Genomic DNA, 27,624 nt, shown 5'->3' on the forward strand with positions numbered 1-27,624 from the left:
TACTAAAATAACTGGCTTCAAGGTGTTACAAAGAAGAAACCTTCGTCTCCACAATTGAGGCAGGGGGAACAAGTCCTTTAAGGCTGTTATCAATTACTACACCACGGAGGAAGGATATTAATAGGGCTCTTTTGTAAGTTATAAGCATACTGTGTACTTAATATTTTGCTTGGTTTCTTGGTGCCACTTATTTCCCAACAACATCCTGGCTGTCAACAGGCATACACAGAAGTACTCATTAGCAGTATTGAAGGATGGTTTATAGAAGGTCAAATAATGGGCCATGACAAAGCAATTATGTTCCCAGCTATAAAGGTCACTTTTACTCATCATACTAATTATCTTGACAGGACTACATTTACTTCCACTGATTTCAATGCAGAAACTTCACCAGCACCTTAGCCTTTCTGATTTCAATGCTGCAGTTGCCCCGATTGCTCTCGCTAATGCACGCTTCCTGGTGCAAGACAAACAGCAAAACCAGTCTCCTGGGGGGAACGAGCAAGCAAGCGTAAAAAAACCACCACTACCACGAAGCACTGCAATTAAAAGTTAGGTATGAAGTTAGCTGGCAGTTTTAAGGCCAGATTTTCACAGGTTTAGCCTTTACCGTGGTGTGAGGAATCACTGTGGTGCAAAAGGCAGGATCTGAAAATCAGCATGGAATCACACAGGGCTTGGGAACCCAGGCACTTCAATTTTCTGGATCTAAGGGGTGTTACACGTAAGATTTTCAGACTGCCACAGGAAGCCTTCCCTCAGACTCTGAGTCTAAGCACCTAAATTATATCACAGCAATACATACATGTATATAAGTTATACACACAGCGATATCACTCCGTGGCATACTCACAAAACCGTTCTGCCTTCAATTCTTTTCCTAAATTCCCAATCGTCCAGCCTTTCTTGCCAATAGGATTCTCAATCAGTGTCTTTAATAGTTAATTTGTTTAGTCTGATCTATGAATAGACAAAGGCTGTGCACTCTTGCTCTCTGCCAATCCTCTCCAATAAAATTGACCGGTCTCTCCAAAGTTAACAGTTTTCCAAGGTGCAGAACACCTGAGCTGGATCCTACAAACTTCCTGCAGCCTGTTTTGTTCTGAGAGGTGACAGCTGGGCTGCCAAACACCACAGAAGTGCTCCCAAATCATCCTTGGAGACTGCAGTCCTTTGCCCAGGTCGAATAAGAAGGATTTGGGTGCTCACACCTCTCAGCTGTCAGCAGGCTCGTAGCGCTTTGTGGTCCTCACACTGCTATTTTCTTGCAGTAGGGTAAGTACAAAATAAAATTAAAACCTTTAACAGAGTCCTTGATTCTCTGATATAATCAGGACTACGTTTGTGACTCTGTGGTGGTACGTGGCCCAGTTTCAAGGCCTCAACATTGTGAAGAGATACTGAAAGAGAGAGGCAAATGCAAACATCTTCCCACCTCATGTCTGTTTTATTCTCCCTTGGCTGAGTGACTCCTGCTGCTGAATCTGCTCTGTTTCTTGGTGGTTTAACCAAGGAGATGGTGAGAATGAAGAACAAGAGGGAAAAATGCATTCCCTACCAATAATTATTTCCAATATTGTGCTCAAATACATTTAGAGCATCGCTGGAAGACGGCAGCCTTCCTTCCAAGGCTGCTGAGCACCTGAAATCCCTCCTGAGTTTAGGCTGCACTCTGAGCGCCAAACCCAAGGAGAGGGTTTGCTGCCACTCCACCTTTTCATTTTAGGGCCACAAACCAAGGTTTTCATCCTGCTTTTACACACTCACATCATGGTCTCTGGTCCAGGCAACCCCTGGTGCTGCGGGGTGTGATGGGGCATTCTGTGACAATGACCAAGCCGCTGATTTTGGGGGCAGAGCACCGCGTTCGTCCTGTGGCTCGACATGCTGGGTCCCTGTAGATGAGTTGCTTTATGTAATCTGGCAATTATAATATCCTTGTTCCTTTGCAAAGCGCTTCAAGGCCACGTGTGAAATGAAAAGTATTATTAATGAGACAGCAACCATCTCTTTCAGGCAATAACCGTTTTCTCTCTGAATTAGCGGCTGACTTGCCCTTATTAAGAACCAAGCCTTCATTTCCAGAGGATGGGCAGGTCTCATACACGGCTCCGCAGCGGAGTCAACAAAATGTAAACAGCCCCTGCACGTACTGAGAGGGTACGAGCACGAAAGCAGCCCCCCTCCTCTCAAAGCATCCTCCACGCTGCCAGGAAATACAGGATCAATCAAACGCAGCAGCCCTCGGGTCAGTGGTTTCACACGCGTAGGAAAGGTCAGTGATTTGTTTACAGCCTTCCTGGCACCACACCACAAGATGAAGGGAGGAAAATAGTTCCACGTATGGCTCGTATAAATCATCTTAACTAAATTACTGGCCAGCTTTATTCCATACATCACAAAGTGTACTGAAAAGAGAGCCCGCTCTCATTTACCAAGAAAAAAATGAAGGAAACTAACTCCTTCACATATCAGAGTAATATGGTCATGATCCCATAAATATGTCATATTTCAGATTGTTTTTAAAGTAATCTTTATAGGAAGTTCACATGCTGATTTACAGCCAATGAGAAAATACTGCGCTGAAACGGCTGTAAATGCCAGAGGGAAGAGAAAGCAACGTTTCTGCTCCTGGTGCTCCCACCCTGACTTCATTTAGCAACAACAAAACTGGGTCAGAGCAAGATAAGCAGCAGGTTATTCAGGAGAAATGAGACAATTCGAAATAGATTGTCTCGTACAGTTGGTATCACACAATTAAAAAAAGTCAATTCCCAGTTAGGCTGTACAATGGCCAGATTAAAAAATAAAATAAAAAACCTGAGTCCAGGCAAAACCAAAACCAAGAAAGCTGAAACGGTGGCCAGAGCTACCACAGTGGGAATTTTTGTGGGCTGATTTTCGAAAATTTATTACTAGTGTAAGTTTGCAATCAAATTCCGTTATTATTATTTTTTTTAATCAAAATCTTAGAGCTGGAGAGAAATCCTTGGTCACTATGGGATGAGCACGGCCCTGCCGGCACGCCACATGCTGCCCGTACTCCTTTGGGGCTACGGAGGTGGTGAAGTTTCTGAAAAGCTCAAAACCTTTCACAGAAGCAAATTAGGCCCTGGGAAGTCTATCTAGCAGGAACACAGTAACTTTTGAACAAACCCAGCACATCAGGGGAAAACATCCACTTTTGATTTTTAAATGAGTTCTAAAAAAAAATAATCAAGTAAACATAAAAGCAAACCAAGCTTTCGGCACAAAGGACATGCAAATACTCAGACACCCGCTTCGTTCCAGGGCTATTTTTCCTGCATTTCCTCGACTATTATTTGCCTTGATGAACACATGTAATCACTCCCCAGAAAACTCTCCCCACACACAAGTATTTTTAGGGGAGAAGGAAGAAAATATTTCTGTTTTCTCATTACCTATTTCTATTTCTGCCCCCCCCCTCAAATTTCCCTTTAATGCTAACTATAAAAGGGACCCGAGGAACATGGAAGGCTCTTTAGTCATCAGTTTAAATCTGGATTCCTCCTTTTATTTCATACAAATCCGGTGTTTTAATCGGAAGCAAATGTAGGACACTTACCTACTGAAATTAACAGACTTCACTGTTAATTTCACTGAAACAGTGTGGCCCTCCAGTATTAATTAAATCCTAAATTGCTTTCTGGGGCAGAATTGCTGGTCTACTTTTTATGGTCACAAGAGCATTGCCGAGAACAGGCTCTGCGACGTGCCCAAAGACATCCAATGCGAGATTCAGGAGAAACGAGAAAGAAATGGAGAGTCAAAGCCTCAATTTTCCCCAGCAAACACTCTACTGCACTCCAAACTTTAAAATGAAATGACTGGCACAGCCTGAAGCGGCCAGAGAGAGGAAAGTGAGGACAAGACAAAAGCTCAGGCTCACATCAAGAGGGCAAGCTCTTGTTTGTCCAATTATTTGAACCCAGGGAAAATTAGACGGGGACTTAGTATGAAAGGGATGAGAATGATAACAGATAATGAGGTTGTTTTTCATTTATAGCAAGGTCTCCTTGTAACACTCAGCCTTAAAATGGCAGAAAAATAGGCCCTAATCATTTCTCTTTTGCAGAGACTGTTACCTCCGCGGCTAATGCAAGGACTTGCCTCTTGGTACCACTCCCACTGCAAGGTGAAGTGAGCAGCAAATCAGGACCACGTCGAGGAACTGATTACGAAGGCTGCTACGCGCATCCTTTGTTTTCAGAGGCCAACATTATTCTGAGTGCATCAAAAAAATCCGTGACCCCGAACTGTGGGAAGCACCAGGCTGTCTTGCAATTGTCTTTGCTTCCTACTCCCTCTTTCCAAACACGAGCTACAACAGTAGCTAAAGTTCAGGCCAAACGCGATGCCAGCTCAGACATCAGCCTCCCAGCCGACAGCCAGGGGATACATTGGGAAGCAGATGTCTGGCGTATATTTTTCAGAGCTTTGTCTGAATAAACATGATTTCCTAACACTGAAGGACAGGCCTGGTTTCTATAACACAAACATATTTTCCCAGGGACAATAGACTCATATTTACGTGCTAATTAGGAAAGAAAAACAGAAAAGAAAAAAAAAAAAAAAAAAGCATTTTAGTTTTCAGTCACACATGGCACCAGCAGTGCTCCTGGGGCCGTTTCCTTACCAGGCTGTGCCCTGTGGGGTGGGAAGGCAGCCGACAGGGCACGCAGTTCAGGATTATCCAGCCTCGAGCTCCTTTCTTGATGTACTGGCAGAAGAAAAGGAAGGGAGAAAATAAGAATCACCACTGCTTCCCTCACCTTCAGGCCTACAGCAACCTTGTCACTGTGATATTCCTAATCTGAGCTTATTTTACAGGTCATCAATTCAATTTCTCAACTTCTTACACTTTTTGGTGCTCCCTCTTAAAATAATGTCATGTCAATCAATCATTATCTCAAGGGCTCCAATTTTCGCTTCAAGCCTCTTTAAAAACCTGAGCTTTCATTCCCCCTTCCTTACTCCTTGCCTTAAATTCACCTACTTCAGCTACTCAATATCTTCAATTGTCACCTTCCTGATTTTATTTTATCTCTGCATGCTTGGTAGGCAGAGATAACAAACACACACAAGTCTGGATTCAATAAATCTCACCTGCACTTCTGGGCATTCCGTTTCAGTGCAATGACTTATTACAGGGCCAGGAAAAAAAGATACTAAAAGTAATAATTGCTTTCAAAACAAACAGAAATGCCTGATTCAAAAACTTGAAGTGTGGATAAAGGGAGTAGAGAATATGCCACAGCTGAAAATAATGCCTTAAATCCCACCATCCTTCAAAAGAAGGACTCGGTCAAACTCAGCTCTCACCTGCAGGCTTCAAAGTACTTCAAAGAAAGACTCCTCAACACCGCATTTTCAAAGCCCCTGGAAAAATTTATTCACCAAAAACCTCAACTATGAAGAAGTCCCTAAGTGCAATCAACTCTGAGCTCTTAGCACACAAGTGACTGTGTTTTCACCCTTTCCTCAGCTACCAGAAGGGCAGAAATCTCAGCGTTCACTCAAACAAGAAAAACAAACGAAGAAAAAAACCCAACACCAGATAAGATTCTGATGTTTCACAGAACTACAGAACTAGGGGGGCTAAGTACAACAGCACAAGAGTTTGTACCTCAGAATTATAGAAATGTGCATGCTACTCGGAAAGATCTGCTTTGCCAAATTGACCAAACTGTGTGTTCTTTTGAATGGCTGCATGGGCAAGAAGCTGAGCTTCTTATTTGAGTCTTTCATTAGAGATTTTGAAATTTCAGTCAACAGAGCAACCTGTACCTGTATATACGTGTATCTAGTATCTTTGGGAAACCTGAACTACACAGCTTGTAAAAGATTAAAAACCAGCTTACCAACGCTTCACGTTTGATATGTAAGAATACAGAAAAACTGCAATCAGATGTTCAGACCAAATCTTCAGTCAAGGAAACGCTCCTAAGCTGCTTCAGCAATCCAAAGGAATGAAACATCCAAAATTAGAGAGGAAAGAAAACAAAGCAACCTAGTAATTGTTTTCCCTTATTCCTCCCTTCCCTGAATAACACTGATTCTCCTTCCCTTGTTTGAGCAGATCCTGAAAGCAAGCATTAACTCTCAGGCAATGAGTCTGAATTGGATTGAAATGTATGAGCACAGCTACTCTACTTTTAAGTAAACATTTTTGTCCACTACATGGTAAGGTTTTTTTTTATACAAACATAGAAGAGTTATTGCAACTTTCTTGAAATACACAGGCTTTGCATTAATATACCCAAAGACCTCAGAAAATTTTGAGGCCCACAAGTATTAAGCAGGGTTCAGAAAGATAGTGACTTGTGAGAGAGGCAGGATTTAGGTAGGTGAGTTATTGTATTTGACAGAGCTTTTTATCACCTTTATTTATCAGGAGAGCATTTGAGAGTACACAATAACCTTTACAGAGCTAGTTAGAAGAAAACCCGCAATGATGAAATTCAAAGGCTAAAGTAACGGTATTAGTAGGGTAAGTATTTAATTGGTTACACACTGCTCGAAAGGTGATGGATTTATATCTGTTTTGCTGAGCTCCTGCTTTCCTGTATTCTGCAAGAGAGATGGATTGCATTAGGAAGAACCTGGAAGTCTTCCAGAAGAGTACAGGGCAAACACAAAGTTCACTTATTTGTTAGCGAGCCGCTGCTTATTATGTTTCAAGTTGATTAGTAGCAAAAATTAACATTTCATTAAGCCCTCTGACAGGAGACAGGACCCTTTCATTAAACAAAAAAATACATAATTAGCAATAAATATACATGGACTTCTTTGTGCATGGTCCTTCATCTTTGAGATGCAACAGGAAAACACTATTTGCACCCGTCGCTGTGAGCTGGAAGACACCAATGCATTAAAAACCACAGCCCCTTTCGTAATTGGCACTGATCTTCACTTCATCAATTTTAAACACTCACAGCAACGAAAAAATATTCCCTGTTGCAAATAGCTAGCAGCTTAAGTCCGAGCTACGTACATTTTATGTGCTTAGGCAACTAGTCTAGGCCAGAAGATGTACTCTTTTTTCCTTTTTTTTTTTTTTTTTCTTCCCTATTTTTAAACTAATGAAGTTATAACTAAGACTTTTGGTTTATGCATGTGAAGTAACAGGCTCGGTATGTCTATGAGTTTCAATTAACTCGTGAAAAAGTCCTATCCTTAGTTCACCGGTGAGGTTGAACACTGTTTAGGATTGCTGACACACTTCATTTATTTAAATTGAGAATTTAATAAGGAAAAATCTTTTCCTAAGGTGAAACCCAAGCTGTCTCCACATGTAACCAGTGACATCTTTGTCAGTACTCTGAAGCCCCTAAGTCTTTCCAAAAATTTCCTGGCAGAGGCCAAACCTCAGCAGGGTGGTGGCTTGGCAATTTAGTGCGTAAGTAGACACCCAGAGGTTGAAGGACTCCTTCCATTTCTTGATGTAATCTCTGAACGATGCCTCGGGAACAGGGATGTCAAGGAGACATGTTTTATATCTGCCCGGTTCAAAACTAGAGTGTATTAGCAGGTGTCTCCCTTTTATCCAATTCTTTCCCGCAAGGGCTTATCAATTTTGTAGCAGATTCAGTCACAGTCCATTTCTGTCACAGACTTATCAACACGGTAATTCAAATTTTGCAGGTGTGATTACCCCTACATGAATACTGATGAGCTGAAAGTCTGACAGGACTTTGAAAAATGTGGACTGATTGCAAACTGCTGCAACCGCTCACTACATCTCGGCCACGTTAACATGCAACAGGCACGCTGCCGGAGATGGAGGACCGAAAAAGAAAGGCACGTCAGCTATGAACTTTCATTTAAGACAAGGACCTAATTTTTGTTAGACGGAAAATAACAGAGCAACTGCAATTTCTATTCATTTGGGGTGACAGAACGCTCAAAGTTTCTGGAAATCCTGCCAGAAGATTTTATTTGAGGCGATGTCGATTTTGGAAAGAGGTAAATAAAAACAGGACCTTGGTCCTAAGTTTTAATGAGTCCCAGAGAACATACACTATTCAGTGTTTGCAATTCAATCAATCATCTGTGTGATCCCTAGTAAGTAAAAAAGGATACGAGGCTAGAATTCAAATGACTCAGAAAACCTGGAGATCTGGGATTGAACGTTAATAATTTTCCATGCCAAACACCTTCCTGAGAGAAAGCTACTGTAATGATAAAACCAGGGGTAGTGTGAGCGTAAGATTTTTTTGTTCCTTTTACAACAGATTGTTTTCAGAGAAGGAGTCAAGAGTAAAAATTTCCAAATGAGAATTGTTGAAACATTTTAAACTGATTGTTCCAAGACATTTGCCAGATACCAAAAGATAAACATCTGACTGATGTCAACAAGACAGAAAGAACTAGCAATTCTGATACCTGACAAGATGTATTACATCCGATTTTTTGCATCGGCATATTGTTGAAGACACCCCAGTCGTTTGGAAGCTTCTCAGATGGGCTCTCAATACAACGAGTTACTGCCGAAATCAATGCCTCAAGCATTGGAGCACGATGTAAAGCTGCTCATCGCTTTCCCCCAGATCCGTGGGGACACTTCTTTACGCTGACCATCTGTACTGATACCACGTATACGCCACAACTGGTCAAGGTGGCACTTGAGGATGTAGGCTAGGATTCAACTTGGTCCTTCCATACAGAGCTAAATTTTGTGTTCTGTAGAATGATATAAATGTTTTTAACTAAAAGTAAAGGATAATACACTGGAAAATATCAGAATAAACCCCACCTTTCTGCAAGCAGGACAGAAGCAATTTAGAGGAGCTGTACAAGTGGCCAAAATGTTACTGCTAAAAGTGAATCAACTTGAAAGACTGTAATGAGCCCTCTTCTTCCTCTCATTTGCACCTTTCCTTATTTTTCTCATGCAAATTGATTTCACTGCTTTATCCTCTGAAATAATCAACTCAAAGAGGTCGGTTACTCCAGCACATTTACTGGAGCAATAACATCAACCATTTAACATCAGCTAGGGTTTTGGCCCATATTGCATTTTAGCAGAAGGAGGAAACTGATAATAATCCACTGTGGATGCTAAAGAAAAAGTGAACTGTATCGTAACACATATTTGATGTAATGCCTCTGTGGCCATACTTTGCGTAAGCCTTCCAAGGGTCCTCTTTGACATTAGCAAAGCAACATACATTACCTAATCTAACATATATTAGCTAATCTCTCTTACCTTGCCTTGAGGATGCAGGTCAAGCTTTCAACCGCTGAAAATGCATGGCAACTGCCCAATATTGCCTTCCACACACCGTGCTCTTAAATGCTTGCTGAACACTCACATGCATGTTGAATGAGAAAATCTATCAGGACAAGAGACAAAGGTGGAGGGGAAGATGTGTTTCCTGAGCTCTCTCTGCTAATCAGCCTTCCATCTTCACTGCAACGTGGCAGTCCAAGAATAACACGGCTGGAAATCCGACAGGCAGGAGCGCACTCGATTCAGAAGGGGAAAAAACTTTGCAGAACCTTTGACCAAGGCAAACCTCCACCAGCTGAACAATTTCAACTCTTCTGCAGCAAGTAGAGTCTTGACCCTGCCCCAGGACAGCCCAGCTCCCTCATTTCTGTTCTGCGTGTTTGCAAGGCTTCCAGAAAAGATCGGTCTGCTGTGCTAAAACCAGCCTGAACTCTCAGAAAAGCACAAATAAGTGATAGAGTTAAGACATAACCCAACTGATTTTTTTACATTTGCATTTAAAATTTTAGCTTTTAGGTGTTTTTTTCCCCTCTCAAACCTAGACACAGCAGGAAAGAGAACAGTATGTGTAAAAACAGGGCGCCTTGTGCAAGGCTGCCTATCTCAGCAGATAAGATTTTGAAAAGACAGTATAATGATAAAAGCTGGCAACACCTCATTTAGCACAGGGCTTTGACCTCCGTGGAGGGCTTGAAATGCTGCTGTAATAGAATAAAGTGACAATATTGCAGGTGCCGGATTGTGCTGGCCCAGATTCTGGGCTGCGTGAACCATCTCAAACTCAGCTGAAACAGCGACAAAAGCAGCCTTTGAGTACTCCAAACCAGCTTCTACAATCTTCAACACTGAAGAAGTAAAAGCTAGAAAAAATAAGAAGTAAAAGCTCGAAAAAATAAGAAGTAAAAGCTCAAAAAAAAAAAAAAAATCCCCCTGCTGCACTTCCTCTTCTGTGTTCAATGACTCAGAGCTTTCCAGCTCGCTTTCCTCAGTAACCAGCAGAGATTTCTGCCTTTAAATGAGTGGCCACATTTCTGGGGCTTCCAAACAACAACACACTGTCAGCAGCATGATTTGTTCGCCCAGCTGGAAGTTGCACTCCTTCATATTTCATTTGTTTGGTAGGTTTTGGGCTTGCTTTCTCTCTAAAAACTCCCAGTCAAATTAATCAAAAAAGTAGCGATAAAAAGCAGACAAAAGAAGAAAAATAAGAAATCTGTCTCCTATCCACCTTTTGTGCATATTGTGCGATCGAAGCAACCAAATATTCTTCACCAGACAAGTCTCCTGTGGACAAGGACCCATGAAATCATTAGCACTACGGTCATTATGTGAGGTTAGGAACAAAGCTCTGCATTACATCTGCCTTTTAAGACCTGTCTGAGGCTGGAATTTGTGGCGAGTTCACTTCAATTAGCTCAAAAGGCTGCTTTACAAACCAGGCAGCTCCTCAATGTGCCAAACCATTCGGAAGCAGGTTTGTGGCGGGGCAGAACGACTTCACACAATGAAGCTCCTGCAGATTCCCTGCTCTGCCTCAAGCTCTCAGCCTTGCTTTTGTGAGGTCTTGGACTCCTATCAAGAGGAACGCATCCCAGGCCTACCTCGAAGACAGTTAATTAACACAGTGCCTAACGGAAAGCAGCATTTTTCTTTCTCTTGCTGCAGGTTCATGCTGATATGTTACTGATGCAATTGTTGTCTTACTGTTTAGACACGCTGCCTTAGAACAGAACTGTTCCCCAGTGGTCATTACAAACGTTGGTTATGAGCCTGATTTTCTCATCCTGGACACAGAAACCCTATCAGTGGCCTCAGCAGAAGCTCAGACCTTCAACCAGTCCAGCCCAGAAGTGTTTGCTGTCCATCCTCAGACAGCAATACCTCTCTTTTTCTCTCAACACACACCCTGTAGGTAATGAGTTGACCTTCAAGTTGGTTCTCCCTCCACAAACTATTTATTCAGATTATTTATTGATGGTCGAGACAGCTGCATGCTTCTCTGGCCTCTCTTAAAGGAGCACAGAGGGTGTTAGCCTGGGGAAAACACCACCAAGATTTCTAGGAAAGTGAGTTCTCACATCCCTCACTGCTTCGTCCTTTGTAACTGGATGGTCTCCAAAAACAGGAGCCCAAGAAGCCAAAAATGAAGATGGTCCCACAAAAATCTAGGAGGTTTCCCCTTGACTCCCACATTTTCCTCCCCGTTTGCCTTTATTGACTTGTTTAGGGATTCACGGCATGACTTCAGCTGTCCTTGCAGAAACCCATTCAGCAGCAAGGAAACGGCCAGGCTTGCCAGTGTTTTTCTGTGCTCACTGACAACTTTCCAAGCTCACAAAAGACAGATGATGGGATTGGCTTACAAAAATCCCAGGATTTCTCTTGTTTCATCTTAAATCCCATTGATATGCAGTGCGAGCAGTCTCCAAACGCACACAGCAAAGCAACAGATCTGTGGGAGGGGAGTACTTATTTCAAAACATGGCAATAATAGACAAAAAAAAACACAAGACAATGGAATAAGAACAGCAAATGGATGTACCATTCAAGATACAGGCCTCTAGCTGTGGGTACACAAAGCTTACAGCAAGCTCGTATGCCAACCGGGTCTTGGAAATACTTGAGTACATTTTATAGCTATAGGAGACACCGCCGCTAACCTGACACAGAAAGAAATTCCCCCCTGATTTCTTTAGGACAGGAGCCTGCCTGAAGTCTAATTATCCCTTCTTTTGTCTAACGAGCATAAAGAAACTTGAAGTGTCGTGTCCTTCAGCGGTCTCTCAGCCCGCCTTCTCTACAAAATAGGCACGCTCGCTTTTGCTCTGCATCACAGCAGATTAACAAGGTATCAACAGGCATTTCTGTAATAGCTCCTCTCAAGGATAGTGGCTAGGCATTTGCCAAGACAGTCTGGTGTAACTAGTAATTCATGGAAATGCACTGCGCTTGATTTGACCGGTGTCCTCCAAGTCCCATCTTTTGTTTTAGGAAATTCGAACTACGGGGAACACAATCCCAAAGGGAAGCCACGTCAGGAGAACATGAGAAAGTTCATTTTAGGCTACCAGGAGACAATGGGGAAGAAAAAGGGTTGCCCTAGAAAATCCCTGGCAGCATTGCTCAAAAAGAGCTGGCTTCTGGGGGAAGGAAGAGAAGGTGTTTGGGGGTAAAGAGCAGGATAAAGAAAGGGTTGGGGAAGCGAACAAAGAGACCATCTCCCGCTGCTCGATTGCTACTGCACTGAAGGAAACAGGAGTTCAGGTATATGCTGTAAGAAATGTGAATCCAAAGGAAATCCGACCTCATAACCAATTTCTTCTCTGAATGGAAATAACTTGATTAGACCTCAAATTCCAGTTAATAGCTCATGTCAAGCAGAGCAAAGGTAAGTTTTAATTTATCTTGACAAATAACTTACACTTAAGTGACCTTTTTCTGAATGTGCATCATTTTGGCTTCATTTCATACAGTCACAAAAACATATCCTTAAAGAAAATTTCCCCTGGCAGAGAGATTTTGTCTGCAGGGAAACTCGACAGGTTTTCACACCTGCCCACGAGCCTGCCCAAAGTTCTAATTTTTCGTGCTAACATATTGTAAGGAATAAATTGCTGAAATATCTCATTACATGGGATGGTTCCATCAAACAATTTTCTTGTCATTAAGTGCTCCATAGATGCACTTAATGGGCAGCACTCAGATGCTAGCAGAGAAAGAAAACCAAACCCTTCTAAAAACTAACCCCAAACTAGTTGTTCATTAACTTAAAACATCTCTGTAATAGGCAGTTACCAAAAGAGCATTATCTAATGCTGGATATATTTTCACCCAAGGAAAGAATGACTAATTAAGAGTGGTGTCGTTGCTGATATTTGTCTCTGGAAGCTTCACTGATTACAATTCTTCTTCTACGAAGCCTCTTCCCCTTGGTACGACCGAGAATGCAGACGAGACAAGCAGCAGAGACAAAGCACTGGGTAGCTCCCCGAGGTTTTCTACCGGGATTGCAAACACAGGGAGAACAAATGCTCCTGCTTGTTCAGCATCCATTTTGGAATCCAAATAGAAATACTACCGCAAATACAGCTTCTCCAGTGACATCGCTTCCACATCAAGGCCCAGCTAAATATGAGCAGCATCTTTACTCAGCTGTCACAAAACGTTTCATTAGCCCATTAAAAAAAAGCTATACAATACATAACAAAAACGCAGCTGTAAGAACTGCAAAGATGCCTGGGTAGGAGGATTGTATTTCCCAAATCTACGCATTTTACCCCCAGGAATCTGATACGTAAAGACCTAAAAGATTCACGTGTTTAGGCCCCATTTCTTCTGCTTAGGAAAAAACATTAAGCATAGGAGTAACTGTAAAATCCCAGTAAAGGTTATGGATCTAGAGCAGAGATGCTCTTCCAACAATAAGTCGCTGAATGAATTATTCTGTATTGTCATCTTCATAATACCGAGGGCTCTGAGCTTTTATTAAATCACAAAATGAGGTCTTATTGCTTTTATTAAAGTGTCACCTAGAAATTCAAGCCGCAGGCCAGTAACCCATAATGAAAGGTCCAATACAAACATAAAAAAAAAAAAAAAAGAAAGAAAAACCTCTCAGAGAAACAACACTGAAGGCAGTCTCAGTTTTATTTTTATCCTAGCCTTTAACAAAGGCCACTATCCTTTAACAAGGACCCTCTCTCTTCAGGGTTAATACAGTGGTGGCGTTTTGTACCAAAAGGAGCCGACTTCAAAATCCTTCACACAATTGCAGTTCCCTCTGTTATCTGCCGGGTCCGCACAAATAAATAAAAGATCCCCTTCCCTGATGAGTTTTTCAAAGCTGTTTTGCGACGTGTGAGCACCTGGCAGGCCTGATGGGCCTTTCACGCGGACACGAGCCACGCTCGCCACTTGCACAGAGCAGGGCTGCGCTCGCCTGACCTACTTCATGCCATCTCAGGGCCAAAACTCGGTGCTGCCCTTCCTTGTTCTTTCCACCAGGTAACACCTCCTCCTATTCCTCAGGAGATAACGGCAAACAGAGCGGCTCCGGCGCCGGTTCAAAGCGCCGCCGCCACACACCCAGCCTCCTTTCTTGCCTTGCAGCACAATGAGATCAGTACAAAAGGGCCTTGGTTTTCTAAGCCGCCGTGCCAACTTAAATTACCTTAATCTAAAACCATGCCTGCTCTAAAATCTCCTCTCTTTCTTAGTAATACTAATAAGGAGCCAAACTGCACGGACACTGCGGAGACACAGTTTTAGATTTAATACCGTACGTTTAAATTAAATGGGCCTAACACTCTGCTTTCTTTTCCTTTTCAAGTCCCATCTTTCATCTCCGGATCCTATAGTTGTTTCAGCCTTGATAGAGTTAGAAAAATTGACAGCTCAAATATATAAATATTTTAAACATGCAAGGCGAGTCTAGGTCTCGAGGGAAATATCCGAGCTTTTCCAATATTCACTTCTGATTATTTATGCAGTTAAATAAGAAAGGAAATTGCTAACAAATCTACGCACCGGTTTGGCACGCTGTTCCAGTTTGCCTTTTCCTGCTCTCCTCCCGAAATTACCAGCTGATTAGGGGTGAGGAAGAGGAGCCTCGCTTTCCACACTGGAGTGAGACTTTGACACCGGTTTTCTTAACTCACAGCTCTGCCAAAGTCATCAGACAAAATCTTGGACAAGTCACCAGCCTGTATTTCCCCTCCATAACAACGGGAGCAGAGATGCTTCCTTTTGCCAACTGGTTTCTGCCATCTACTTCTTTTCTGCTTCACGATGGCTTTGCTTGCCTTACTTTGACACACTGGGCCAGGAGGTGAAGGGAAGCAACCTTTTAAACCCGTTTCTGGAACACTTTTTGTCCTGTATACAAATAAACCAAGCTGAGAGCTATAGAGAAAGCCTGTGAGCCACTGACACTTACCTTTATTAACACTAGAAATGTCGTGCAGATCAGCCTAAATGCCTCTATTTAAATCACACAAGTGGTGGCAGTGTGCTTGGGATCTCTCCATTTCCATTAAATTTGTGTCAGCTCCTTCTCCCTTGAACAACACTTTACCCTTATCACCAGATTCGCCTAGAAGCTCTGTATATATTTTGTGCAAAGAAATTTTGCCTCAATCACTTAAAAATTAGTCCTTTCTTCCCCTTGAATACTTATCTGCTCATGTTTATGAATAAGTTACAGCTACGAAGAATTTACTGGCATCAGCGAGCGCCTTCTGCTTATGTTGTTATTCTTTTCAGATCTTCGTATTCGCTCTATTTGAAACATTTGTTCTGTAGTTTTGCAACTTGCAAGGAAATAAATTGGAGGGAATGTAAGCAGATGAATATATGCCCATATTAATCTCTGCCACTTCAGAAGCAATACAATAGCACTTTGGTGCTTACATCAAGATTGCTTCTAGACATCATCTTGAAACTACTCCTGGAGCAACTTACCCTGTTATTGTCCCCTGCTGCTACCATTGAGCAGTAAGAAGCTTTCACCTTGCAGAAAGCATCCTTAATGCAGAACTATCCTGGAAGTGCTGCTTAAGCAGTTCAGCAAGAAGCCAGCTAGCTTCGTGTAACCACATACCGAGGCAGACAACGTACCCACAACTGCTGTCGATTCTAGGACGGGGTCTTTGCACGCCTGAGGAGGTAGTGACATCTCAAACAGCCTAACCACTATGACCATAAACATGGCCTTCAATGTAACATTTGATGCTCCACTACACACACAAGCACTGAGCTACCACTGCGTAGGCTGAGATCATGCATTGGGAGGGGAATTGCAGACGTTACTTCTCCAGAAAAGATGGGCCAGACAAAGGACTTGATAGTGGAGATCAGGCAAATCAACATGTTCTGTCACTCTACATCATTACACTGATGTTTTGAACTCACTTTCAAAAGTTTAACTTATGGACACTTGCATTTCATTTTTAATATACAATACATGCAAGAATGGAAAGATTCATGCTCTTCAATTTCTTAGCTAATATGTTTTTTTTTTTGTTTTTTTTTTTTTTTTATCTCAGACCTTCTGCACACACTCTTCAGCAATTCAGGTACCTACCTAGCAAACTGCCGATGTGCTTGGACCAATACATGCAAAAAAGCATACAAATACTCAACCTCGACTGTCTGTATGCCAACTCCATTTCCTTTGAGACCTACATGTTCACAGCAACCAAGGACTCAGTCTGTATTTAGCAAGATTATCTTCCAGTCAACAAATTCATGGTGGTCCACTAGAGGCGTGAAGACAATTTTCATCTTTTGACTTCAATCACGTAGAATTTAAACCTAGTTAAAAGTAACTGAGAGCGTCAAACTCAAGCTTGGCTTTTTATTTCTCTTGTACTCTGATAGATACACAAAAATAAAGCCAGAGAACTGAACCAGCTCAGTAGTTTTAGAAGTTACAATTACTTCCATTTGCCAGTTTTACTGGTACATATTAGGTATGTTCCATAACTTTTCATAATGCATATTTTTTGACTATATTTATCAGGATGTCAGAAGGTAACAGGTTGAATTCATTATGATGCAAACCTGACACCTGAATAGGAACGCTGAAGGATTCTGCCCTTTAAAATTTCAGGAAAATAGCAGCAAATTAGAACTGACAGGATGTTACTTTGATCTGACAATCATGACTGTAACTCACATTGAATATTGAATATCAGTTCCCTTTTAGTTCCAAGAAGAGTGGATACACACTATGCGGTTTGTGCATCTCATCATGTAACAACTGACAACACCAATAAGCTTTCTTAAAGTAGAGCTGCTTGGAAGAACTATGTATTATTTTGCTTTATTTTGACACCCACACACTCGACAGAATATATCTGAAGATATATTAAGAATCACGTGCATGGGCAAAGATTGTAATCTGTCACTCACTATATGAAACCATCTTCTATATAAATACTTCTCTTGCTGATGCAACAAAAGGAAGTGGGTTGAAGCAAGAAGAATTTTCCATTTGCAGTTTCTATATTCTGTGTATTTTATACCAGGTTGTTTTCAGTTAACAGATAAGCGATAACTCTATGCAGTGTTACATTATCAAAAAGTGAAATGCCATTTTCTTTTTATTAAAAAATCCTGAAATCTGCCCTCCTGTTCAGTTGAGTAGAGGAAAAATATTACCAGTAGAGCTACCACAAGTTCAGGGACTAAAGCAGGCTTTAAAGTTATTAAATTCTTCACAGGTAGGAGCTAGATGAAGTTTTGGAAATGACATCTTTGTATTCTCCATCCAACAGACAAAACACATATAAAGTCATTGAATGCCGTGATTTATATTCCCTTAAAACAAAGGAACAAAAACATATGTGTGTGCACACACTGGGATTGTATATCCCAGCTTTGGTACTTACTTTTCTGTTAGAACACCTTACATCCCCTACACGTGCTCTAATTCTCTTCAGGTTTGTCTGCTATTGCCATCATCAGGATACTATCACTTTCCGCCCTCTCTAAGGGTTTGATTGATGAACCCAGATAACTGGAAATCCATCAAGAAACCTTTGAACTGTGATCCTTCAATTTACGGAAAGGATGGGCTGCACACATGAAGATTAACAGGAATTAGTGGGACAACTCAAGGGACCAGTTTGCACAATCCAGTCGTCTCCAAAGCCTTCAGCATATTCTAATTCAGTAAAACCCAGAGTCCCATAGAAAAAAAGGATCAAAGCAACACAGTAACACTTTGGGCAAGTCACAGTAAATATCTATGGTATTCAATGAAATTTTACTCTGCCAGACAGGTGACTTATCACAGCCATAAAATACTTTAATGTTATCCTCCATCTCACGGTGTCATTCTTACCAGTGCAACATTACTCTGAACTGCTACGGCGATGATCCACTATCATTTGATGCTTTCAGCCACTATGCAACCATTCTGTGGGAGAACCCACACAACCAGCTCCAAGTACCTACACAAAACTGTGTCCACACCAGACCCTCAATACTAGAGAGATGTCTATAGATGAAAATCAAGTCTACTGCACATTACCTGGTAGAAATAATGTTCTCAAAAATAGAAGTCACTCACTGGACACATTAGCGGGCAACCTGCTCTAGCTGCTCAAGCAGGGAGGCTGAGCTACGTGAGCTCAAGAGGTCCCTTCCAACCTCAACAGCTCGATGATTCTGTAACACAATTTTAGTGACAAGTGGACAAGATCAGGCAAGCAGCTAAAACCTTCAATTTTCCACCAGATTTGACTACTTCATTTCAGTAAGCGTTGGAAATGAAAATGATGATTCCATGCAGAAGGTAAGCAGTCTGCATTAAACGACTCTTTAAACGTCCAAAGTTCAGGAGTTAAATAGGCAGCACCAAGGTCATTATGGAACTTCATTACACTACAGACATAAGGTGCTCTAAAAATAACACTAAGCAGGGCTTCCATCACACTTTAAATCTTTGAAAGTACGTACAGACAGTCATTTATTAAATGCTAAACTAATTAAATTTTTCTCTCTGTATGCTGTCATAATTTCACATGGGAAATAAACGCCATGTAAAGCCATACACTTACTGCCACGACTTGTGCTTCTCGTAGGTTCAGCAGGCTCAGGATCATTCAGGATATGGACAGGTTACAGGGCAGCTTTCGGACGTCTGATGAAGGAGGCAATGCTAGTTCTAGCCACCAGGGTGCTTGCTAGTTGAAACCTCAGGGTATCTCCACAAAAGTTCTAGAGCTTTAGGTCCAGCTGAGGCAATGATGCTCCTGCTGTCGTCAGCTCTTTCTGATCGTTACTATGAGATTTTCAGATGCACCCGGACTGACTCAGCAGCCACAGTCCGTCCAAGACTAAATCTAGTCCTATTCAAGGAAAATAATGCTTGTGGATTCGTTTGTCCCTTGATTTGGTGAAACAGTAGTCATTTCTCCTCACAACAGGGAAAAGACATCTACCAACTAACAGGTTCCTGTGCTGGGACGAAAAACATACCTTCTGGCCTTCATGCAACTCTCTGGCTTCTTCCTTGATGCGCTAGAAAATCATTCACCAGCTGCCAAGGTACAGACAAGGAACAGAGCAGGTACCACACCAGACAACACAAACACATCTCTGTGGCTCCTGAGGGCTTATATATTCCATCACTGACCCAAACCGGTTGGGAGCATGAAGAAATTACAGTGTGAGATCAGTGAGGAAGACAGGTCCTTTTCAAAGACTTCATCAACAGAGAGCAACAACACTGGTCTGGGCAGAAATTCTGTGATCTTCTCATTTCTTATCAGGATAGAGATAACTCCTCTTGAATAAGCGAAGTCCATATCATCGTGTGAAGCAACCTCTAATAATTTCCTCAAATTAACAGCACTGTGTCTCCATACCTCTGTAGCTTCCTGGTAACTGAGAAGCCGCAAACATTAAAATTGCTTTGATGATCTTGCTGTACAGCTCCTGAAAAACAGCAAACAAACACGAAATTCACTACATTACTTCAACTGGCAGATGTTACCATTAAAACATTCCCACTTATTTACAAGGGGACAATTACATGAAGCAGGAAAAGCAGTAAAGAGCCTTCATTAGTCAAAAACTGTTTGTCATCTTGGAGCATAACTTTGTCACATTCAGCTACAGAGCAGAAAGCCTTTTGCGAGAAAATGCCTTAATACAGTTGTTTTAAGACAGCTGCAACGTTTGGACCTTCCAGCATTATTTCTCCTCTGCACAACACTTCTCAAAGAAAAGCCATCATCCTCCATTTGCAACACATGACAAGCAGCTATCTACACAGTGTAGTTTATGTCATTATCTCTTATTTCTTGATAGATTACATTCTTACACCAGGGCACATCAAGCAGCTTTGTCAGCTAATGGCAAGCAGTAGCGTGATAGGTTCTTGCCGTCCATGAAGCCATGTTAAAATAAATGCTTTGGGCTTCAAGCCTTAAAAGCACCGCGTCTCCCTCTAGTGCCTGATCTACTACGGCTGCCAAGCAGTGAATGCCCTTTTCTCTTAAAGGTTTGGAAGGGGCAGGATTCAGAACACATGTAGAGTAAAATAACTCAAGATCCTTGCCCAAGGGACAGGGGCAGTCAAATCCTTTGTGCTGCCTACGTAGGCTACAGGTATGGTGGCAGAGCACACCTCCAAAAAATCACTTTCAGGAGCAAAGATCTGAGAAATAAGAGCTTTGGTGTTGTCCAATACACCCTTAAGTTAGCTGCACTGCACTGATTGCTTCCATCTCCCACGATTGTATTCTTTTCTCTCCCTTCCTTTCCCCAGATGGAGGGACCACAATGAATAAAGCAAGCTCTCACTTAACCAAGAGCTATTCAACACTTTGTCATCTCCTTCGGTGTTCAGCGAGAGGTCCTATACCTTATTTACAGCGTATTACTCTAAATCTTCCCTGAAGATACAATTAAGCTCCTCACAGGGTTTTTTATTGCTCTCAGCACTCTGTTCTTTATTTTTTTTCAGAAACAATTTATTTTTCACAGCATCTCTAAGAGATAAAAGACATAATGTCCAGATGACAGACAGCAAACTGAGAGAAAGAGGTCCTTTATGGTCAAGGGAGACCACTAACTTCAGGTGTTTCATTTCCAGCGCCTAGGATCTGATACAGACAGCTACACATGTTCAGATCAGGGGTTTCCATTGTTTTCAAGCGAGTGCAGCTCCGACTGCTCAGCAGTTCTGTGCTTTAATATGCAGACCAATAATGTTTTTATTGTAATGGTTGCAAGCGTATGAATGAAACTACATGCACCAGGAGAGGAATCTTTTGTAACATTAGTTCTCCCCCAGCCAGTACGTTTGCTTACAGGCAGACCAACTCCCCAAAGCAATTTATTTCAATCAGTAAGGGCACAGCTGTAAGATAAAATTCATCACTATAAAGAGATACAAGAATAGCTCCTATAAGCAATTTAGATCCTATTTTTGCAGTTTTAAATAGCACCTGGACCACGTGATGACACGTAAGACAGAATTTCATTTGTGCACTCTACTATGCTCTTTTCCATTCAATATTCACTTTTCCTGTTGTCTCTCAATACAAAACTAAAGTGTTCTTAAACAGTTGCTAATTGTAGTGCATATTTAAACAATAACCTACTGAACTGTTTGCCCTCCTGGTGGATGTAATCAGGTAAAACCAATTTGCATCTGCAAATGCAGGTATACAGATTAGACTGCACCTGAAAGCAAAGGAAAGCACAAAAAACAATCAGAAGCAGGTACTGACAAAAATCTAGAGAGGCTGGACAAAGCAAGCAGCCATTACCCAAAACGTTTAATAACCCTACACTATTAGTTGTTTTCTTAAGCACACTTCCTATTTCTGTTCCCAGGGCACTGAGTATGGAACAATCCTTTGCTCTCCTATCTTATTCAAGATATTATTGCCACATGAAGATCCAGCTTTTCAGAATGATGACACTGACTACCAAGTCAACTGAAAGGCTATTTCCAACATCCAGTCATTACCCAGTCAGAGCAGCTTCCCCTAAAAGCCAGATCCCATTGTGCACAGTAGCACAGATGCATAAAGCAGGTACAAGCTCTGTTCAAAATAGCATACATTTAACCGAACCAAACCAAGCAGAAAGAGACAGGGCTCTATTTTGCACAAAAGGGGTTGAAAGACTAAATAATTTGGCCTGAATTACAAGAAAGTGTATGGGTGGCAGAGGTCAAGTTTCAAACCCTCTCACATCAAGCCCCTAAACTACGCTATCCCTCTTAGCCTTTCAATCAACAAAACCAGAGCTGGTTGTACAGATGCACACTGGAGCACTTCACACAGGACGCTGTCATGATAAAATTATCAATACTAAGAAACAGAAAATGCTGGAAAAAGTATCTTTGGGAAATACTGACAGAGCTAAAGCAACATGGATTACTATTGCACTGAGTACATCTTTGCAGGCTTCCTGTGGGAAAGAGTTATTTCTGTGAGATTCACTTTTTGTGCAGTTTCAGATTCCTCTTCACACACATCCTTATTCCAAAGAACTAGCATAAGAGAGGATAGCAGCCCTGGGTTCCAGTACTAAACAGCTTTTGCTGTTAAATCATTGCCCTTCAACAAGATTTTCTACAATTTTCTGTATCTCTTCATAAATATGGAGTTTATTCAGATGTGTACAAGACTCGCTCCTGCAATCTAGTGCTCCATTGAGCTATAACCAGGAAGCTCTTTTCTATCCACTTCTTATGCTCCACCTATCCTAACCAGGAATTTAGTTATTTAGAGCCTCTTTTCCTTCCAACTTGCAGGCCCACAAGTATAATACAGTAACAAACAGCACCCTGCTCATCCAGTGTCCTCAGAAATCAATATCCTCATCACCTTGAAGATGACAGCTCTGTCTCATGGGCTCTAGCAGCATTCTAATATCCTTAGCTCCATGCAACATGATGAATACCTTGAACAATAATGTGAGATCTACTGATATGGGAACAACGTGAAGAGAGCATAGGCCAGCATCTGTCAGCGTACACTCTGCTGTGTTGTACAAATGGGAGGGAGAAATAGAAGGATTAAGTTATTATTTAATTTAAACAGCTTGTTCCTCAGCAACACACTTGGCAACAGTTTTGCCCCTACTAGAAATAGAACCAAAACTTTTGCTATTGCTACTCTCCAGTAAGGTTATCTCACAGACATTCACAGCTCATTGACCTTTGTCCAAATTAACAATGTGAATGTAGTTGCAATCCACCATGCTGCATTTCTGTATAAAACTGCATCAAGAAGGCAGCAAGTCAAACACCATAACTGAGATCACCAACATTCACATGTCAACATCCACAGGCAGAAGGGAAGATGGTTCCATGCTTCAGGCTTCATTTCTGTAAATCTCCTCACCAGAAGGAAGAGGCAGGTCTGTGGCTCAGCTGAAGGAGTTAACCTCTGCTCCCCAAGCTTCCTCGGATCTAAAATCACAAAACAGTTAGAACTTGCAGCTCGGAAACATTTAGCTCTGCACATGTTTGTAAAACTGCATTAACATCTCATTCGCAGTATCGCAGGAGAGGCATAAAAACAGCATTCAGAACAGTAATCACTTCACGCCGTCTGCAGAGCTGATGTTAAGGGAACTCTGGACAAAACCACTCCTCCACAGCTAATGCAAGGACAGCTGCATTTCTTGCATTACATTTCACCTGCTTCAAATCTACGACATTTGAGGTGAGGTCTGGCTTGCAGGCCATGAATTTGATTGTCAATTTTAGTTTGGTATAAAACTGAACAAGCTCTGCTGCAAAGTCAAACAAAACCAGGTTCACCAAAGAATCATTTAATGCACAATCGAAAAAATATCCTAAAATCTTCAGCCTCTTGGACCCCCAAGACTATCAGCACAGCAGATAGAGTATTCCCATTCAGCCTGTGATGCTCTCAACCTCTTGCCTCACACTATTAGGCTGAAACAAACCAGCCAGCTTGGAAAGCAGCAAAGAAGGACCAGGACAAAGGAGAAAAGCCACATTCCTCCTTATAACGTTGCTCCTAGTACTGGTGGAAATAATTTGCACAAGGCAAAATGGAACAAATCACAGCAAATCGCATCCTAGACTGGCATCTTCTGGTTCAAATCCATTCTGTTATGCTCTGCTCCTCAGCGTTAAAACCTCAGCAGCAGCATGTTTTAACCCGACTAGGAGTTGGAGCACTTTGCTAGCAGGGCCTCCTCCCTCCATCCCATTTGCACAGTTGGTCACTGTTCTTAGTTCATGGGGTGGTTTGACTAACAGGTCTGAGAGCTACTGGGAGACCAGGTAAGTTTGGCCTCCTCCAGTAACGAGTACTCCTCTCTGAGCTGCCATTTCCCCCTCAGAGCAAAGCCCCATTCTCAGCCCCGCACGTTAAGTAGCAACTGGGATTTCACAGTCTCTACAGATGGGGTTTATTCAACTTTTTTCATCCCATATGGATCCACATGTGCGCTACACAAAATCGGAACACCGGTTGGCTTAGCAGAGAAGCAGAAGCACTCCTTCACCACTAGAAACAGGCCTTAGCAGACGTGATTCAGGCTGCCTCTGCCAAATGCTATTCCACAGAGGAAAACAGATGGCTCTGAGGGCTTCTCCTAACCCACCTCCACCTACCAGTACTGCCATCGCCCTCCCCTCTGCATCCCAGGTGTGACCATCACCTCCCAGCTTTCATACATCAGACTAAGATGCTACTCAGCTGAGTTGGTCTAAAGTACAGATGAAAGCCCAATTCTGGTATTTTAGTTCTCCTTCCTGCATTCTTTCCGTCCTCAGATGTTGTTCTCCTCTCCCGAAGCCACCCCCGCCCAGCTCCCACCACTTTCCTCTTTCAGCAGCACTGCTGATAAAAACAAATGTTTATTCTAAGTTCATCAGCTGAGAGCTCTAAACCATTTACAGTGGAGGTGGGAGGGAGGGGAAGACTCAGGGTCTCACAGGGCAAATTGTTCAGCTTGCAGGCTTGGGGAAGCATCACTTCCCTCAGAACTCCACATCACCACAGCCACGTTCACCTGTCATGGCCTGGGGCTCCCGGGATGGCTCCTGGAAACCAAGCGAGCCTTTTCCACATAGATGTGAAAAGGAAAATGGTGTGCATGAAGGATTCAGGGGTGAAAAAAAGAATAAAAATTAACTGAAAGCAGAGTCTGTTGGCTGTCCTCAAGAGCCAGGCTCGTTTGAAGCTCCTTCCATCCCCAGCGGCCATTACTCGTGCAGCCACCACAGCGAGCCTTGGCTGATCACACAGCCACTGTGACAGCACCTTCCTCAGGTCTTTCTGACCCTGTCACATCCCTTCTGGTGGGTTTGTTGTACTCTTAAGTATTCTGATGTGGCAATGTTTTGGTTTCAAGAGGTTAGTTCAAAGTATGCTCTCTTGAGGTGAACCCAAACACTTTGCTAGGCCCAGCGCTGGCCTTGCAATCACAGTGGCCTTGATCTCCATACACCAAGGCCCAAAGAATGCTGATGAATAAGCAACAACGCTTGTGTTTCTAAATAAAAATAAAAACATCTCAAAGTAGCTAGGGCATGAGCAAATATCAAAGCATAAATTCAAGAGTCCTAGGTCTCTCAAGGGAGACAGCTCAATCTGAAGTGTCCTTTAGGTAGAGCCCAATGTCTTTGATAGTTCACCATATTTGATCAAATAAAGCTATTGATCCTTAGCATGAGAGTTCAATACCAGCTATCAGTGCTGTAAGAGTAGTACAATAAAACCCTCAGTCTTTTTGATCTCTGCTGAAGCATTTCATCTTGACATTTGTTAAATGTATCAGTAGATTGCTTAAAATGAGAATGGGGTTTTAAAAGCTTACTGGAAAAGCAAAGCTCACATTAAAAATTCAACTTTTAAATTTGGTAAGTTTTACATTTGGTGCTTTTCATTAACTGTATTGCCCAGCCAGGTATTATTATCCAATTCCATTTTAAGCAAGATGGTGAGACCTAAATGGATTTCTAAATATATGTTCTTGGCTTCATTCTTACAAGTGTTTTTTATGACGGTTTATCTGCTTCTGCACCTTTGCAGTTAATCATTCCTTCAGACCACCTCCTGACCCCAATCCAGCAACAGAAACATGGGGTTCAGACCAGAATATCCCTCAGCAGGACAGAAGCCAGATGGCATTGTTAGCAGGCAAATAAAGGAAAGGGAGGAACAAAAAGAACATTTTCAATCATCTGAGCCTCTGTAAGAGTCAGGACAGATTGCCACATCAGTGATACCAGTGCAACCCAAATGTAAATAAACAAACCCAGATTTTATTACTGTTACTCTGGGCATAATCTAATATAGATTAAATATTAGATTTTAGATATGGGTATAATGGGATATGCAAACAGGCAGCACCATCTGAATCATAAAAACTTCTTTACCATCTAGTTGCTAAGCTCTAGAACAGGTTGTGCATCAAAGTCACTGCAATCTACATCCTCGGTGGTGACTTTTGAAACAGCAAGAGGTGGCCTTTGACAAGCTAACTCCTACCTTTAAAACAGGCTCCAGTTTGAGCAGAAAGCTGGACCTGCAGAGGTCCAATTTGCAAGTTTCTAACATCTTGTGACTTAAAATTCTGAACACATAGCAATGGTCACAATGCAGCATTAAGTCACTGCTAATTTCTCACTCCTTACCTCAGCGCCTGTCAAGGAGCCAGAATAAAATCAGCTTTCCAGATATCTGGCCTGGAGTGTGCCAGACCCTACCTAAGGTCTGGTAGCCTGAGGTGGGGGGGGGAGCTGTGGATAATAATGTTACAAGGCCAGGCTGCTAGGAAAAACAGAGACAAGTCTAGCATTCACTTACTACCTGGTTTATAAACCGGTAGAGAAGGCAGACTGTACACACACACAAATGGACCGTGTGTCTTCAATTTCATAGGAGCAGCAGTATGCTTGGCGTATCTCATAGTCTTCCTATAAGTTGTTCTCTCCTGAGGTGATCTTAAGTATTCCAAACCTATTTTGTTATGCACAACACTTTACATTCAGCCCTGCACTTACCTCACCCTAGAATATCAAACCTGCCAGTATCTCATGAATCCTAAAACTATACAAACTCTGGGACAGATTCGCACCTGGAGTAAACTGATGTAGTCCACACAGGTTTATTAATTTACGGTCTTTAAGGCACTGATGCCTAATCTTTATCTTTTGAGAGAACTATGATTTCAGAAATATCTTTTTATTTGATTTTAAAAACCAGTCAAAGTTTTGTGCTTCAATCTGACATTTTGATCCTGACCACATTGTCCCTGTTGCTTTGTAAAATTGAGGAGACTGAGGAAAGTAAGGTGAAAGTTTTATGGAAGTGAGGAGAACTGAAAAAATAAATAGATTGGGAAAAATAGAAGACAACAATGGATACTCTCTCAAGAAACCACTATCATGAACTTGATTCTCCCTTGCCACACCATTCCCCAGGCAATAGTAGGCCTGTATCAGAGGGTGCTTGGAGAAGGAAGATGTTTCACTGGTGATCACCACACCCATTGTCCTGAGCAGCCCCATACACAAATACGGTGCAGAGACCAACAGACTGCTCTGCTTGGGGAAGACAATACATCCCAATGACCTCTAAAGCTGCTCCCTATGTTCTCAAGGCAGCAAGAAAGAACTTGAGAGCTGTTACCGCTACCCTACGTGCATGGCACCGCTGTCTTCCTTGAGGAGAGTCGCCTTTGGAAGCAAATGGCTTAGAATTACTAGTATTTCTGTGTGGATAAGTCTGTGTGATTTCAAATGAGATTTCAAAGCCTAGAGAAAAAGTCAAAGCTGCGTGCATGCAACCTTGAACTCCTGATGTTCCCCCACCATTAGGAATTTTTCTGAGGCAATAGAAGAAAAGTTAGCAAGTAAC

Source organism: Aythya marila (genome assembly GCF_965140915.1).
Source record: "Aythya marila genome assembly, chromosome: 26".
Lineage (NCBI taxonomy): Eukaryota > Metazoa > Chordata > Aves > Anseriformes > Anatidae > Aythya > Aythya marila.